This window comes from Phyllobates terribilis, unplaced genomic scaffold, assembly GCF_046119375.1.
Source record: "Phyllobates terribilis strain yellow unplaced genomic scaffold, ASM4611937v1 Scaffold_7__3_contigs__length_470593459, whole genome shotgun sequence".
NCBI lineage: Eukaryota > Metazoa > Chordata > Amphibia > Anura > Dendrobatidae > Phyllobates > Phyllobates terribilis.
In genome coordinates, this window is record NW_027362767.1 from 80,122,836 (window position 1) to 80,136,997 (window position 14,162).

At 54.6% G+C, this 14,162-nt stretch overlaps 1 protein-coding gene across 3 annotated transcripts in view; it reads right to left on the reverse strand.

The window, feature by feature from the left end:
* The window catches only part of PAPLN (papilin, proteoglycan like sulfated glycoprotein), a 178,040-nt gene that overhangs the window by 3,772 nt on the left and 160,106 nt on the right, over nt 1-14,162 (reverse strand). The gene's annotated exons all lie outside the window — the stretch shown is intronic.

Here is a 14,162-nt window from a genome sequence, read left to right on the forward strand (position 1 = left end):
CACTACAAAAATTTACAACTAATGGGGGTTTTAACCCCTAACTGATGACTTACTGGTATGTCATACGCTGGCTCACTGACTTTGATGCGGGCTTGCAAGCCGAACCCGCGTGTTTCTCGGCAGATGGTGACACTGCCATTCAGCCATCATCTGCCTCTAAAAGCTGCGGGTAGAGCGGCGCTCTGCCCACGACTGTTAACCTGTTAAATGTCGCTGTCCAGATGTGCATATTACTACAACCCTGATCACTTGCAGAGTTCTGTACACTGTTGCGGAACTTTGGAACAAATTCTGTAGCGAATGCATAATGTGTGACCTTAGCCTGATAACTGTGTGAACACAGCCCTAGTGTTTACTTCCAGAAAGCTCTCCTGGTCCGGTGATGAATACGTAGAAGGTGCACTGCTTGTTTCAGAAAGTTTTGTCTCTGTTTTATAGTGTAGAGATTTTGGAAATTTGGGACAAGAAACCATGTAGATTTTAAAAACCGTGGCAAATATGATGCAATTTAGCCAAAAATTTTTATTTTTTTTTTTACGCACACGCGCTGTTTTTTTCTTTTATTTTAGTTTTATTGGAGGAAGAATTGTATACAAAATAACTTTTTTAAGGAAAGTTCTTCTTTCTTTAAATCAGCAAATTTATACTAAAGTAATATTGCTATGACGCGCCCCCTGGGACATATTCCTTTTTGAGGGGAATACCCGGCACCGGATCAGATGGGGGGGGTTGTAGTCTCCGAGCGGCTGTGACCCGGTCCCGTGCCCAGGGCGTCAAGCTCAGTGTTATGTGGCAGTCTTTACTGATGTTATTAAAGTTCGTTGTGTCGACTACGCCACCCGTTGTGATGCGGTCACTGTGGCCGCCGCTGCTGCAGGGTCCGCTGAGGCTGATGGTGGGTGCGCAGCTTGGGTGGAATAACCCCCAACGGGAGGGGTATAGCCTCAGAGGGGACAGGCGCAGAGGATGGGGGTTGTGGTGGTGCGGTGCAGCCGGTAATGATGACAGACTCGGGTTGTGCAGTTAAGGGTCTTTACTTACTGCAGATGTTCCTGGTCACTCTAGCTCCAAGTGACCTCCCGAGCCGTGCTGCGTCCACCAGGTCCTGGATCCAGCCAACCCCCAAACAAGTCCGGAGCGTGGCCCTGAGCTCTCCCTCTGTCCTTTCTTCAGCCGTCCCCACCAGTGATTCACCTAAATCCAGCTCCCTCGGGCCTTCTGTTGGGCAACCTTTGGCCTCAGGTTCCCTGACCCTCCATGTGGTGTGCCTTCAGGGTGAATGTAGTGGGTGACCGTGACAGACACTGCCCACGGTCTCCGGTCTCTGGCTGGGGAATGTCTTTACCCCCACCAGCTTGGGTTCCGGTACCCTTCTGCTGACTCCTCACCCGGTGTTCTTATTTGGGTTCTTGGGTCCCTTCTTTGTCCCCCTCTGGGTCTTTCTGCACTCCACTCTCTCTCCAGGGCTGTTGTTTCTTTCTCTCTCTTGCTGCAGGCTTGTCCTCTGCATCTGACTTCCTCTCTGCGTCTGACCCTGATCTAAGTTGGTGCCCTCCTTATATATCCCTCTATGTGTGAGCTCAGGTGACCAGCACCCAATGAGCTCCTATCTTTACCCAGACTGCTCCCCCTATCTGCCCCTACACTACATGGGATGTACCACCCCCCTCCCACTCCAGCCAGGAACAGGCTCGGTCGCACCTGCACATTTCTAAGTGGGAGTGCCGTCGGCCTGCTCCTCTGGAATGGGATGTATGTAGTGCATGCAGTCTATCTGAGCTCAGTTCCACACTCCTTCCTTACCCGGGAGTGGAATATCACACCTCTGGGTTGAGGTGCAATACTCCTGTAGCAGCCGAATCCTCAGGGTGCTACATTCCCCCCTGGTAAATCACAGCACGTCCTCGGGCTGCAAAGACAAAGAAACACCAAAACATACAACATTTTTATAAACATGTAAAACATATTAAATATTATACGAAATACTATATAAATATATATATAAACTTTTTCAGGTAAACAACATTCTCGTCGTCTCTTTCTCTCTTCTGTTCCTCTGGTCACCGTGCAACTCGTGACCAGGTAGAGTGCGACAGTCTTTTGAAAAACAGTTTCCCAAATAAAACCGGTAGGGGGCGCTTTAGCAAGCGCAACTATATACAGGGAAATTTTGGCCGTTCTCAGTCCCCGGCCAGGTAAAGGGAAAAGGATGGCTGCTCACAGTCCTCAGCCTGGTATGGAAGGGGTCACACAGGTAACAGCTCACTGGTCCCAACGGGGACTATTTTAGCAGCAACAACAGTTCCAGTTTCAGTTTCGATTTACTGTGCCCCGACGGGCAACTATATACAGTCTCCTGCTCTGCCGCACTCAACGGCGTCTTCCTCCTGCTCTTTGCTTACAGCTGGCTGTTACTTCAGACCCGTCCGGCCATGTGAGCTGGCTGAACAAGTCCTCCCCCAGGTGTGGCACCCTTGGTTTTACGGGCGCGGGCGCGGTGGTGGTGGCGCCCGGGTTGCCCAGGCCTTGCGGCCAGGCCTGGGGCACCTGGAAGGTGAAGGGCACCGTTAGGACGGCGGCGCCCTGGGCTACCTGGCCTTGCGGCCAGGCCGGAGGCTCCGCGGAGGTAGGGGGCGCTGTTGGTATTGCGACGCCCGGGAATTCTAGGCCCTGCGACCAGGCTGGTGGTACTTCCTGCTTGGTCACGCTCGGGGTCGAGGCGTGTGACGTCACAGGGGTCGCGGCGGCGGCTTCCGGTTGGGGCCTAGTCTGCGTCGGTGACATGGCGGCTACGGGCACAGCAGGGGGACTTTCGGGCTCTGCGACGGGGAGCTGGGGCAGGTAAGCGGTGTCACGGCTTGGGGTATAGGCGTCCCCTTTACCTGCCTCCATGCGTTCGGCTCCCTTCTCGGCGCCGTCTCCGGCCTTGGGTCCTCCCGCGCCATCCTCAGAGGCGGTCTCCTTCCTCTTCCAGGGTAGCGTGCTCCGTTGACTGGTCTCTGCTTGCTGGGCCATCTCCCGGCTCCACTCCGCCACTATCTCACGCTGTACCCGGGCCATCCTCCTTGCGAGGCCCTCCAGGGCAGTTTGTGCACACTCCCGGTCTCGGGGGAGCTGCGCTAAGATCTCCGCTAGACCTAGCGGGGTTGTGGACTCTAGCAGGCTCCTGACCATCGGGTCGGTGCTGCTCTGCTCGGCTTCCGGCAGGCTCCTGGCCAGCGGGCCGGTGCTGCTCTGCCCTCCTTCCTCGGTCTCTAGCAGACTCCTGGCCAGCGGGCCGGTGCTGTTCTGCTTTCTCTCCATCTCCGGGTGCTCTCGCTCTAGACACCTTGTCTCCGGGTGCGCTCGCTCCAGACTGCTCCAGGCGACACCCATCTTCTCTCTTTTCTTTCGTCTCCTCCCACTTCCAGGGCGGTCCCGGGGCAATTCGGTGACTGTCAGCTCCAGGGGGAGTTCTTTCACGCTGACAGACACCTCCAGCATCACAGTCTCTGTTGGTGGGGGCGGTTTCCACTTTTGGCGCCATTTTCTGTCCCGGCCCACGATGGGAGGTGGCCTCCTGCCCTCCTTTGGCACGCCCATAATGGCGTCCGCTGCTCTTCCAAGGCGGGAAATCTGCGGTTTTGGCGGGAATCGCTTCCCAGTGGCGGGAAACTCTGCAGATGGCGGGAACAAGCTAGAAATGGCGGACAATCGGCGGGAAACGACTGGTGATGGAGTCCGATGGCGTGGACCCTCCGGAACCGGCGGGAGACATCTTTCTGAGGTAAACTTGCACTTTTCTTCAGGCACGCAGTACCCGGGTGTTGCGGGCACGTCATCCTGCCGACTACGCCAAAGTTGACGCGCCCCCTGGGACATATTCCTTTTTGAGGGGAATACCCGGCACCGGATCAGATGGGGGGGGTTGTAGTCTCCGAGCGGCTGTGACCCGGTCCCGTGCCCAGGGCGTCAAGCTCAGTGTTATGTGGCAGTCTTTACTGATGTTATTAAAGTTCGTTGTGTCGACTACGCCACCCGTTGTGATGCGGTCACTGTGGCCGCCGCTGCTGCAGGGTCCGCTGAGGCTGATGGTGGGTGCGCAGCTTGGGTGGAATAACCCCCAACGGGAGGGGTATAGCCTCAGAGGGGACAGGCGCAGAGGATGGGGGTTGTGGTGGTGCGGTGCAGCCGGTAATGATGACAGACTCGGGTTGTGCAGTTAAGGGTCTTTACTTACTGCAGATGTTCCTGGTCACTCTAGCTCCAAGTGACCTCCCGAGCCGTGCTGCGTCCACCAGGTCCTGGATCCAGCCAACCCCCAAACAAGTCCGGAGCGTGGCCCTGAGCTCTCCCTCTGTCCTTTCTTCAGCCGTCCCCACCAGTGATTCACCTAAATCCAGCTCCCTCGGGCCTTCTGTTGGGCAACCTTTGGCCTCAGGTTCCCTGACCCTCCATGTGGTGTGCCTTCAGGGTGAATGTAGTGGGTGACCGTGACAGACACTGCCCACGGTCTCCGGTCTCTGGCTGGGGAATGTCTTTACCCCCACCAGCTTGGGTTCCGGTACCCTTCTGCTGACTCCTCACCCGGTGTTCTTATTTGGGTTCTTGGGTCCCTTCTTTGTCCCCCTCTGGGTCTTTCTGCACTCCACTCTCTCTCCAGGGCTGTTGTTTCTTTCTCTCTCTTGCTGCAGGCTTGTCCTCTGCATCTGACTTCCTCTCTGCGTCTGACCCTGATCTAAGTTGGTGCCCTCCTTATATATCCCTCTATGTGTGAGCTCAGGTGACCAGCACCCAATGAGCTCCTATCTTTACCCAGACTGCTCCCCCTATCTGCCCCTACACTACATGGGATGTACCACCCCCCTCCCACTCCAGCCAGGAACAGGCTCGGTCGCACCTGCACATTTCTAAGTGGGAGTGCCGTCGGCCTGCTCCTCTGGAATGGGATGTATGTAGTGCATGCAGTCTATCTGAGCTCAGTTCCACACTCCTTCCTTACCCGGGAGTGGAATATCACACCTCTGGGTTGAGGTGCAATACTCCTGTAGCAGCCGAATCCTCAGGGTGCTACAGCTACACATTTAGATAGGTTCCCTATTTTGTTTTAGTCGAATATTCAGTATATAAATAATTCCCCACATACTAATATCTATATTCCTGTTTTTGTTTTTTTCTGTGTGTGGATATTATAAATATATAATTTGTGTCTTTACAAAGTTAGCCCAAGTGGTGTGAATGCTGGAGGTTGTAGTTTCTTCCCGCTGCTGACAAACCGTGTGTTCTATTAGCAGTCGGCATAAACATGGATGTTACTGTGTGCCATAATTCAAGATCCGAAAACAAGGAGTCTAAAAGGAAAACTGTCTGTTACCCATAGCAGCCAATTACAGCTCAGCCTTCATTTTACCAGCGCAGTTTCTGAAATAAGAGCTGCGCTGTGATTGGTTGCTATAGGCAACAAAGACCGTTTTCCCCTCACCCATGACAGCACACCTTGAGAGAGATCCGCCCCACCAAGGACAGGAAACCGTCTGAAATAAAAGGGCGGCACCTCTCCCTCGCTTCAGTTGGTTTCCTGTCCTTGATGGGAACCTGTCTGAAGAAAGGTGTCTTCTTACCTGGGCCTGTTCCGGTGTGGCAGAGCGGGCACCTGCCTGTGCACCGGGTTCCAGAAGCGCCATCCGCGGTTCCCTGGAGCCGTGTCCGAGCGTGCGCAAGCGGTGAGGAGGGCTCCGGCTCCCCGCAGACCGCTGCGCTGTCCTCTCCCTGCCGTAGGCTCCTGGCTGGCCGCACACCGGGAGCGGCATCTTCCGGGTGTGATGCGCCTGACGTCACGGCGCGGTGCACGCTGGGAGAGGTGTGCCCGATGAGGGCGGCACCCGGATCCAAGATGGCGGCGCACTGTTAGCGCTTGCCGGACGGCTTTTTTCAAACATCGGCCGGTGGGTGCCAGGAGGGGGGAGGACACAAGAACCGGAGGAGGTTCCGGATGTGCCCTATTTAAGGTGGGGGGGTTGTCCTGGTCAAACGCTGCCTATACTCTTGTGGTGTAACAGATATGGCAGACCAGGACAGCCAGGAGCAACAGCAGCTGACCCCCTCCATCTCATCGCCAGCAGAAGAAGCAGTCGGACGCCTCGCACACGGACGGCCGCTCCAGCAACCGTAGCGGCAGCAGGAGAAGTAAGGTGTCGGACGCTTCAGGGCCAGCCAGAAGGGATTCATCTTATGTCCCACCACAGCCTCCCAATCCGGTACCCTTTTGTGACTTCAGGGGTGAGTGATCTTCGTGAATGTCACTTAATAGTAATGGAAAGTTATGTGATTCATTCCTTAGGAACCTAAGAAGAGTAGCGCCAAACAGAAGCACAGGGTTTGCGCCTTATGCCAGCCCCCCCTTTCCATAGATTGGCAGAAACAACTTTGTGCTAGCTGTATTGACCAAACCATAGCGGAGAGCACCCTGGATTTCGCTTCTAATTTGAGGTCCATAATCCGTTCAGAGGTTCAGGATTCCCTGAAAGGCTTACTAAAGGGGGAAAAAGAGAACCCATAAGGATATCTCCTCCGACTAGGATTTATCCTCCCAGTCAGAGGATCTTTGCCTCGGTGATTCAGCAACCTCCTCTTCATCAGACAGTGGTAGGCCCTGTTTCCCTATTGAGGATACTGACAAGTTGGTCAGAGCGGTCCGATCTACCATGGGGTTGAGGGAGGAAAAGGCAGCCAGGTCCCTGGAAGACATTATGTTCGCAGGCCTGGAGGAAAAAAAAGAGACGCTCCTTTCCAGTGAATCCTAAAATTCAGACCCTTATAGACCGGGAATGGAGGAAGCCGGAGAAATCAGGAGTGTTGCCCTCATCCTCTAAAAGGAGGTACCCCTTCGAGGAGAGTGTCTCTGGGTCCTGGGATAAAATTCCTAAAGTTGATGGGTCTGTCGCCTGATCATCCAAAAGATCGTCCCTACCCCTGGAAGATTTGGGCAGTCTAAAGGATGCTCTTGATAAGAAGGCAGATTCCTTCCTGCGTCACACCTGAGAAGCAGCGGCAGGGGGCCTGAAGCCAGCAGTAGCAGGCACTTGTGTCGCTAGGTCACTCAGGGTTTGGCTTCAGCATTTAGGAGACCAGCTCAAGGATAAAGATATCCAGAGATAAAATCCTCTCCAATCTGCCTTTGCTACAAGCAGCATCCGCTTTTCTGGCCGACTCCTCAGCGGATTCGGTTAAACTCGCTGCCAGGTCGGCAAATTTGTCTAATGCTGCCAGACAAGCCTTGTGGCTCAAGGGTTGCCCAGGAGACCTACAATCTAAACATAAACTATTGTAACGGGTCCGGGAGGCGGAACCTCTGAGCTACTATACAAGGGGGCGGCCCTTGTAAGGGAGCGGGTGGCAGTCTCTGGATGAACGGACAGGGAGATACGGCAAGTGATCAGGGCAGTCTCTGGGTAAGGGGTAGGTACGACCTGTGATGGCAGAGCCTCCGGGTAGGCTAGCAGGCAGATGGTAGATTGGTGCTCCCAGGTGAGCAAGCGAGAGTCTCTGGAATAGCAGGTGGTCACGGCACGTGACGGCGGAGCCTCCGGGCTGGCAGGCAGGCAGGTAACGGAGAAGCGCTCCCAGGTGAGCGGGCAAGAGTCTCTGGAATAGCTGGTGGTCACCGCACGTGACAACGGGACCTCCGGGCTGGCAAGCAGGCAGGTAACGGAGATGCGCTCCCAGGTGAGCGGGCAAGAGTCTCTGAGATAGCTGGTGGTCACAGCACGTGACAACGGAGCCTCCGGGCTGGCAAGCAGGCAGGTAACGGAGAAGCGCTCCCAGGTGAGCGGGCAAGCTGGTCCATAGACAGACTGACCGGAGTAGTAAGGCAGACCGTCGGACCTCAGGCAAGCAGGCAGGTAGCTGATATGCGCTCCCAGGTGAGCGGGCAGGCTGGTCCTTAGACAGACTGACAGGAGAGGTAAGGCAGACCGTCGGACCTCAGACTGGCAGACAGGTAACAAGTATTCAGGCAGGAATCAGGCAAGTAACTGGCAGGTAACTGGCAGGTAACTGGCAGGTAACTGGCAACGGGACCTGAGGGCTGAAGCACAGGTGAGACACAGGTGCAAACAACATTGCTCGGGCACCTCCATTTTGGAGGAGGTGCCTTATATATGATGAAGTCCTCCGGCCATTGGCCGGGGACTCTTTAGGGCGGCGCGCGCGGCCCCTTTAAGAGGAGGGGAGCGCGCGCGCGCGCGCGCCCTAAGCACAGGGGCCGGGAAGGAGCGCGCGCTGAGAGCAGAGCAGGAGGAGGACGCCGGGACGGAGCGCGCGCTGACAGCAGAGCGGGGGGAGGACGCTGGGCACGGAGCAGAGCGGTGAGAGGAGCAGCGTCCCTGCCTAGCAGAGGGCAGGGACGCCGGCACTACAGTACCCCCCCCTTTAGGCCCCCCCTTTTTTAGGCCAGACAGAGATTTAGCTAGGATGAGAGGGGCATGGATGTTCTCCCGGGGCTCCCACGTTCTCTCCTCAGGACCAAACCCCCTCCAATCTACCAGAAAAAAGGTCTTTCCTCTTACCCTTTTGCTGGCAAGAATGTTCTCTACCTCAAACTTGTCCTCAGCAGAAACCAGAGCAGGAGGCGTACCTGTAGACTTAGAAAAAGAGTTAAGTACCACAGGTTTGAGGAGAGATACATGGAAGGAGTTAGGGATCCGTAAGTTGGCCGGGAGTTTCAATTTATAGGCTACCGGGTTGATCTGACCGATGACCACCAGTGGGCCGATGAACCGAGACCCTAACTTATAGGAAGGGATCTTGAGTCGGACATATTTGGACGAGAGCCAGACTTTATCCCCAGGACGGAATTGAGGAGGGTCCATCGCTAAATGCTGCCAGGGGGCAGCAGGTACTGGCTGAGGAAGAAGGCGGCCGGCCGACAGGTGTCTCGGAACTTTGTTGCGGGCGCAGGACACACAGGCAGAAACAAAGTCCATAACATCCTTGTGCAGGTTAGGCCACCAGTAGTGTCGGGTAATGAGCTGGAGGGTCTTTTTCCGACCGGCGTGGTCAGCTAGTTTAGACGAATGACCCCAGTGTAGGATTCTCTCCCGATCAGGTACCGATACGAACGTCTTACCAGGAGGGAGACAATTTAGACTCACGGGAGCCACCTGCATTACTCTGGCGGGATCGATGGGGCAGTCACATGGTCTATGAGGTGGTGATGTCTCTGCCTCCTCCTTAACAAAGACATCAGCACTAGACCAATAAGGAATCGGAAGTCCAGGTAGATTAGCTGGGATAGGAGAGGGACGGACGGAATGGACGGGAACCAGGCAGGTTTTATGACAGGCCTGTCCCCAGTGAAGGACTTCTCCGGTTTGCCAGTCAAGCACGGGTGCATGTCTCTGGAGCCAAGGCAGACCTAGCAAGAGGGCGTGAGGAAGACCAGGCAGAACGTGAAAGGAGATACTCTCTGAATGCAGCATTCCCACCTGCAGAGTAATGGATTCAGTGATGAATTGGATGGGGCGAGGTAAGAGGCCCCCATCCACGGCAACAACAGACAAGGGTACAGCCAGAGGTTTGGTGGGGATGCGGAATTTCTCCACCAGAGACTGTGAAATAAGATTTCCGGCTGCTCCAGAGTCAAGTTGGGCTAGTTCGGAATAACGACTCTCCCCGCAGATGATTGAGACTGACAACAGCAGGGATGGAGAGGATTTATTTTTGTCTAGATCGACCCCTCTGAGTGAACCTAGATACAGGCGTTCTCCTGACCTCTCCGGGCAGGCACGGATCAGATGCTCCTTACTGCCACAGTAGAAGCAGCTCCCCTCGGCACGGCGGAAATCCTGACGGGATTTGACCATCTTGGTCTGGTCGACCTGCATAGGCTCAGGAGAGTGTACCTGGGGAGAAACGGAAGGAATGACGGGTTCCTGGAAAGTAGGAGCTAAACGTGGAATCCTTCCCTCACGGGTGACCTCTTTGGCACGCTCCTGGAACCGTAGGTCAATCCGGGTGGCAAGGGTTATTAGATCATCGAGAGTGGTAGGAATGTCCCGACCAGCAAGTTCATCTTTAATACGGCCGGACAGACCCTCCCAGAAGACGGATACCAGGGCTTCGTTATCCCAGGCCAGCTCCGAGGCAAGGGTACGGAACCGTATGGCATATTGGCCCACGGTGAGGCTTCCCTGACGGAGGCGAAGCAGAGAAGATGCGGATGAGGTCCTCCGTCCGGGTTCGTCGAAGGCTTTCCGGAAAGCCATGAGAAAGGCAGGCAAGTCGGACACCAGGGGGTCTCCTCTCTCCCATAGAGGATTTAGCCAGGCCAGGGCCTCCCCGGTGAGATGGGACATGATAAAGGCAATTTTGGCTCGGTCGGAGTTAAACTGGTGGGATAATAGTTCAAAATGCAGGGTGCACTGATTTATGAAGCCCCGAGCCAGGACGGAGTCGCCTCCGAAGCGAGGAGGTGCAGAGAGCCGGGGTCCGGAAAAGGATACCATGGTACTGGCCGTGGTTGCAGGTGGATCAGACAGAGTGTTCAGGCGAGTATTAACATTCCGCAGGTGACCCAGGATGGCCTCCTGTTGGGACCTCTGACGGGACAGTTCAAGACAGAGGTCAGAGAGCGAGGGAGCTTGGGTGCCACCGGGTTCCATGGCCCGAGCAAACTGTAACGGGTCCGGGAGGCGGAACCTCTGAGCTACTATACAAGGGGGCGACCCTTGTAAGGGAGCGGGTGGCAGTCTCTGGATGAACGGACAGGGAGATACGGCAAGTGATCAGGGCAGTCTCTGGGTAAGGGGTAGGTACGACCTGTGATGGCAGAGCCTCCGGGTAGGCTAGCAGGCAGATGGTAGATTGGTGCTCCCAGGTGAGCAAGCGAGAGTCTCTGGAATAGCAGGTGGTCACGGCACGTGACGGCGGAGCCTCCGGGCTGGCAGGCAGGCAGGTAACGGAGAAGCGCTCCCAGGTGAGCGGGCAAGAGTCTCTGGAATAGCTGGTGGTCACCGCACGTGACAACGGGACCTCCGGGCTGGCAAGCAGGCAGGTAACGGAGATGCGCTCCCAGGTGAGCGGGCAAGAGTCTCTGAGATAGCTGGTGGTCACAGCACGTGACAATGGAGCCTCCGGGCTGGCAAGCAGGCAGGTAACGGAGAAGCGCTCCCAGGTGAGCGGGCAAGCTGGTCCATAGACAGACTGACCGGAGTAGTAAGGCAGACCGTCGGACCTCAGGCAAGCAGGCAGGTAGCTGATATGCGCTCCCAGGTGAGCGGGCAGGCTGGTCCTTAGACAGACTGACAGGAGAAGTAAGGCAGACCGTCGGACCTCAGACTGGCAGACAGGTAACAAGTATTCAGGCAGGAATCAGGCAAGTAACTGGCAGGTAACTGGCAGGTAACTGGCAGGTAACTGGCAACGGGACCTGAGGGCTGAAGCACAGGTGAGACACAGGTGCAAACAACATTGCTCGGGCACCTCCATTTTGGAGGAGGTGCCTTATATATGATGAAGTCCTCCGGCCATTGGCCGGGGACTCTTTAGGGCGGCGCGCGCGGCCCCTTTAAGAGGAGGGGAGCGCGCGCGCGCGCGCCCTAAGCACAGGGGCCGGGAAGGAGCGCGCGCTGAGAGCAGAGCAGGAGGAGGACGCCGGGACGGAGCGCGCGCTGACAGCAGAGCGGGGGGAGGACGCTGGGCACGGAGCAGAGCGGTGAGAGGAGCAGCGTCCCTGCCTAGCAGAGGGCAGGGACGCCGGCACTACAACTATGTTCCCTTCCTTGTGATGGTAAACTCTTGTTTGGCCAAAAGCTGGACGAGCTTTTGGAGAAGGCTGGCGACAGGAAGAGAGGTTTCCCAGGGTTCACGGGGGATACAAAAAGGTCCTATTTTCAGAGGAAGAGATTTAGCCTGGGTTGCCCTCCGGGAGAAAGGAAAAGATGGGAGCCCAGATCTAAAAAGGACTCTGGTTACATGTTTGGAGGACCATCCTCCAGTACCAAAAAATCTCCCCAATGACGCGAGGCTAGAGGTCGGGGGAAGGCTTTCCCATTTTATCCCAGCTTGGGAAGCCATCACTTCAAATCCCTGGGTGTGGAGTATCATAAAGAACGGCCTAAAGATACGCTTCAGTCAGGTCCCTCACCGAACCTTCATGATCACCTCCAGGAGGAAGTCCAGGGAGGAGCAGATGGCCCTAGAATCGGAAGTGTTAGATTTAGTCAACAAGCAGGTCCTTCACGAAGTTCCAGATTCACAATGGGGACGGGGTTTTTATTCCCCCCTGTTCGTGATAAAAAAAAAAAAACAAATTGGTCCTTAAGGACCATTATCAACCTCAAAAGTCTAAATCAGCTGATAATCAACCAGACTTTCAAGATGGAATCAGTGAACTCTGCAGTAAAACTCCTACACCACAATTGTTTCATGGCAGTTATCGACCTAAAAGATGCCTACTATCATGTCCCAATCCATCCAGACTACCAGAAGTACCTAAGGGTAGCCCTGTTCATCCAAGGGGAATTGAGACATTTCCAATTTATTGCCCTACCTTTTGGACTCTCAATAGCACCGAGAGTATTTACAAAGGTTATAGCGGAGGTGACAGCCTTTCTCCGAATCAAAAACGTGGTGATTGTTCCCTACTTGGACGACATTCTGATAATAGGGAAATCGGAGGACCACTGTTCCTCTCAACTTTTAGAGGTCAGCACAGCTTTACATCAGCTAGGGTGGTTGATAAATATTCAAAAATCAAAACTATCCTCCTCAAGGACTCAGATCTTTCTGGGCTTAACCCTAGATTCCCAACTCCAATCCTGCTTCCTCCCGGAAGATAAGGTTTGCAAAATAAGCAGCCTGGTCTCAAGGGCCATAAAGTCTCCCGTGATGTCCTTGAGAGGAGCAATGTCCCTACTAGGCTCCATGACTTCCTGTCTCCCGGCAGTCAAATGGGCCCAGAGTCATAGGAGGCTTCTTCAGTGGGAGGTCCTGTCAGCACAAAAATCCTTCAATGGACATTTAGAAAAAAGACTCTTTCTTTGGGGACAGTAAACTCCCTCTCCTGGTGGACAAACAGAGAGAATCTGACCTCAGGCTTACAGTGGTCCAGACCAGTCGACCATACAATTACAACAGATGCAAGTGGCTCCGGCTGGGGGGGGTCATCTAGCAGATCTCTCAGTTCAGGGGCTCTGGCTACGTCACGAAAAAGAAGCGTCATCAAACCTAAAAAAGCTTTTGGCAGTGGAGAAATCCCTGATAGGCTTCCTTCCCCACATACAGGGTCGCCATGTCCAAATCAGGTCCGACAGTCGGACGACAGTAGCTTATATAAATCACCAGGGAGGAACAAGATCTCGCTCCCTTATGGTAGTGGCAAACAGGATCCTGCATCTAGCAGAACAGCATCTCCCATCCCTCAGTGATCTTTACATCTGGGGGGTAGAAAATTCAAAGGTCAGATTTCCTCAGTCGCCACACTTTAAGACAAGGAGAGTGGGCTCTAAACCCGATAGTTTTCCAACAGATTATCCAGCTATAGGGGTCACCGGACATAGATTTGTTCGCCACCAGGGCGAACAGGAAGGTGGAGAGATTCTGTTCACTAAATCCAACAGAGAATCCCTATGCTGTAGACGCTCTCCAGATACCCTGGAAGTTCAGGAAGGCCTATGCGTTTCCACCGATAGTAATGATCCCGGCAGTTGTGAGGAAAATAAGGGAGGAAGGGGCGAGGATAATTCTGATAGCCCCCTTTTGGCCAAAAAGACCCTGGTTCTCCCTGCTTCGCCTAATCTCGATCTCAGATCCCTGGGTCCTGCCGGACAGGCCGGACCTTCTCATCCAGGGGCCGATATTCCATGCACAAGCCAAAGGTTTCCATCTGGCGGCTTGGAATTTGAGAGGTTGTTACTGAGCAATAGGGGGTTTTCACCAGGCCTAGTTTCCACTCTATTGGGTAGTAGGAAGCCCATAACAACTAAGATTTATTCCAGAATCTGGGGAAAATTCCTGGATTTTATAGACTCCCCATTGTCGGATAAACCTCCAATTAAAGATGTAATAGAATTTTTACAAAAGGGACGTGACCTAGGGTTGGCTACGGGAACACTTAAAGTTCAGGTGTCCGCCCTAGGGGCGCTCTATGATTGTAACCTGTCGAGGAACAGATGGGTCTCTAG